General features: G+C 32.8%; 1 pseudogene; it reads left to right on the top strand.

Moving 5' to 3' along the window:
* The first annotated feature begins 212 nt into the window (after nt 1-212).
* LOC134259111 (proton-coupled folate transporter-like) lies at nt 213-1,610 on the top strand (annotated as a pseudogene).
* The last annotated feature ends 2,238 nt before the right edge of the window (nt 1,611-3,848 follow it).

Here is a 3,848-nt window from a genome sequence, read left to right as displayed (position 1 = left end):
AACCCGCCGTGTGCTCTTTGTCATGATCGGACAATAACGGAAAAATCTGTCGTCAATTCAGTGTATAAATAAAAGATTTACCATTAATGATCTAAATTATCTTGGATGTTTTTAAATTTAAAGAATTTATTATTTTTTTTCAGAAAAGGTGGCCGCCATCTCGTCCATGTCTTGACCACCCTTTTTGTAATAATATTTTTGTATGGGAAAAAATGTCGCCAGAGGAGTTAAATTTAATCACCGTAAACATTGTGTTCTTTGTATACAAGATTGGAGAATCCATGCTAGACACGACAACAAAACCATACTTAGTCAGTGCAGTGTGTTACGACACCTCTCATATAAACAATCTCCAAACATAACCTGCAAGGAACTAGAGAAAAACGCGGAACTTGAAGATCACATGCAAAGCCTGTCGGGAAATTATTTGATTTACTACAGATTGCTTTTGAATATTCCCGCCATTCCTTTAGCTCTTCTTTGCGGGTCATACAGTGATCGATATGGAAGAAAAATACCTATCTTCCTTCCAAGTTTAGGTAGTGTCTTCGCAGCCGTGTTCTACATACTCAGCGACTTGGTGCCTATGTACAGGATACCCCTATTATTTTTTGGCCTCGGACTTCAAGGACTTTTTGGGAAAAGCTCTGTTATAACGATGGCCGTTAATAGCATGGTTTGTGATATTTCACTACATGGAAATCGAACAAAGACCCTTGAAGTATTCTTTTAGCTATGAATTTTGGTGTTTGTCTTAGGATCTCTACTTTCGGAATAATACAAAGTCTGTTTGATTAGTGTTGCATTTGTTTGCGTCACAATACTTCATGGAATGTCCATTTTGTTAACCATTTTATTAATTGATGAAACAGTAGATTCAAACAGAGAGCAGAAATCCAAAGAAAAGAAATGCGAAGTGTGTGAAATTTTTCGGCCATCGAATTTAAAATAGGTAATAACTGTTGTAACAAGACGTAGGTTTTTAAACGATAGAAAAATGATCATTGCACTTCTGGTAATTTGTTTGGTGACCCAGGTCTGCAGGACAGGGGAGGGTGACATTAATCTTCTCTTCATAACGAGAAGACCGTCAGTTGGCCAAAACCTTGGTATGGATACCTGTTGTCTTTAGAGTACGCCGTTAAGGGTGTGTGTCTATTTCTTTTTTCTTCGCTTCTCCAACAAGCTAATGCTTCCTGATGTCACAATAGTCATGCTGGGAATTTTATGTAAATTAGTTCGTTTGGTGTGGGCGGGATTCTCGCAATACTACCTGGATGGTGTTTGTTTCGGTTGCCATAGGAGCTATGGCTGGAATGTCAACTTCCGCTCTGCGTTCATTGGCTAGTAAAGCCGTTGACGTAGATGAAGCGGGGAAGTTATTTGCCATACTTACCGCCGCAGAAACTTCAATAAATTTTTGGGATCACTTATATTTTTGAACATAGTACGGTGTCACTGCACATATTTTTCCTGGAATGGCTTTTTTAATTGAAGCTTTTGTATATTTATGTCTGTTAATGGTTTTATTTGTAATGTTCAGGCCACTGAAGAAGCTACAATCAAGTGTATTAAGGCATATTTCTCACTCAAACTATTGCTCATATTGAAGATTTAAGATAAAAACAGTACATTTCGACATTGTACGATCAACACAAGTCCAAAGAGGTAACAACAACAAAAATCTTCTTTGGTGTTTCATCTCATATTTATTATTTATTTTTATTGTAGTACGATTAATTGAAAGTCGACCGTATGTTTTCTGCATAAAATTCTAATGCCCAAGCTCATTCTTTTTCTTTGTTCAATTGTTTAACGTCCCTCTTAGCATTTTTCATAAGTATGGAAATGCCACTTGCCGATAGAGGGCTACTGATACCATTGCTCTACACTTAGTGACATTAGGCAGTGGAGACTCTTTTTTAATTTGTACTAATACCTACTGCGTCACAGATCCTCACTTTATATACGCTGCCGTAGTGGATTCGAACCCACGACGTAAGGATCACGTTCTTTTTTTCAGCGACTCTAGAAGCAGACGCTTTAATGGATGCGGCAACACGCGTGTAACATATGACTAGTTTAAAAAAAATGGGAAGAAAGTTGATTAAAGAAAAGTGATTTCCTTTTTCAAATCAGATTGTCAAAAGATTTAACTGTCAGTTGAACAAAATTGGTATGTTTCTATTCAAAAAAAAAAAAAAAAAAAAAAAGCTACCATTCTTTTAACAAACATTATATCCCTTTAGATGTAGACACTTTTTATGTCTTTTGATTTTGATTTACTATTGGTGAAATTATCTTTGCAAGTTGTTTTTATCAATTTTCACTTCAGCACACATGATTTTTAATCCTTTTCAAAGGAGAAAACACATTAGGAAAAATAAATTATGTTTTTGTTTTTCTGATTGGAAAAAAAAACTCTTTAAATAAATTAACGCCAGGAAAGCTTGCACTTTTATTATTGTTCAAATAAAATTTACAGTAAACTTAATATCTATTGATTAAAATAAAAAAAAAAACTTTGCCTTTTTGCAAATCCTAGTACTTATCAAACTTTTTTTACGCTTCACGCAATACTTCAATTTTGAACCTAATTTCACAATTAATCACCGACTATACGAGAAAATCGTTATCTAAGACAGACTAACCTTGCATGAAAATTTTGGGATCTAACTCGAAATGAGAACGATAACAAAATCTAAGGTAAGAAGTACATTTACTATAAGAATTATCTTTGTCTGTTGTAAATGATTTTAGTTTTAAAAAGTAATTGTTTTGTTCACTGGAAATTCACTAAAACAGTTATCATTAATTCAATTTTCTTTTTTTTTTTTTTAGATTTTCAAGTCAGACTCTTAAACGATTCTTGTTTCCATCCTTTTTATACCTTTCAAGTAAAAATTTTTTGTTTCTAATGCAAATAATTTTTTTTTTTTAATCTTTACATTTATTGTGTTAGAATTAACAAAATGAGATGCAAGTTAAAAAAAATTAAGAAAAAATTGAAAAATCATTTATTTAACGCATGGTTGTGAACGAAATAGGGTTTCATTTGTTCATTCAATATCTGCGTTTCACTAAACTGTACATATATCATAAAACAACATTTGTTTCATATTAATTTTCCCCCTTTTTATCTATTGACAGAGATTTCTCCTATATACAATGTATCCATGGGACTATGCTCTGATTATACTGCAAGGTAAATTTTCAATAATGAAAATTACAAAAATGAATATTATACTTTATGTAAATTAGTTGAATCTGATTGGTCGAGAAACACACGCTAAAAACATTATTACCCGCTGAATAATGAAGCCACGCACTCCAGCGTAGCAACAGTCAACATTACTTGACGACGGGTGATATTCTAAAAAATAGCGACTGCGCAGAATTTATGCGCGCACGGTTTACTGTTATATGTATTTGTATAAAACATTCAGTATAATATAATAAATATTGCGTGTAGTTGAGTGTAACATTGAAAATTTTCACCCCTCGAAAACCATTGTTAACCTCGGCTGCACCTCGGTTGACAATGGTTTTCTTGGGGTGAAAATTTTCAATGTTACTCTCAACTACATGCAATATTTATATAATAGCTTGAGTGTATTTCATTTCACTGAGTAAGGGAAAAAACTTTTCTAACCTTGTACGTAATGTAAATATCACGGTGTGATTTTTTATCAAAACAATTTTAGTGACATATATTTTAGCTGACTTTAGAATATACTCTTAATTTACTGTAATTACTTAAAACAAACAGTTTGAAAAACTTTGATTATACTAATTACTATAGATGTAACTCCGAATCTGGAAATTATTTATTTAATTAATTTACTCAA

This window comes from Saccostrea cucullata, unplaced genomic scaffold (genome assembly GCF_032062105.1).
Source record: "Saccostrea cucullata isolate Sc308-1 unplaced genomic scaffold, CSIRO_AGI_Scuc_v1 ctg12554, whole genome shotgun sequence".
NCBI classification, from domain to species: Eukaryota; Metazoa; Mollusca; class Bivalvia; order Ostreida; family Ostreidae; genus Saccostrea; species Saccostrea cuccullata.
This window is presented reverse-complemented; position numbering and strand designations above follow the sequence as displayed.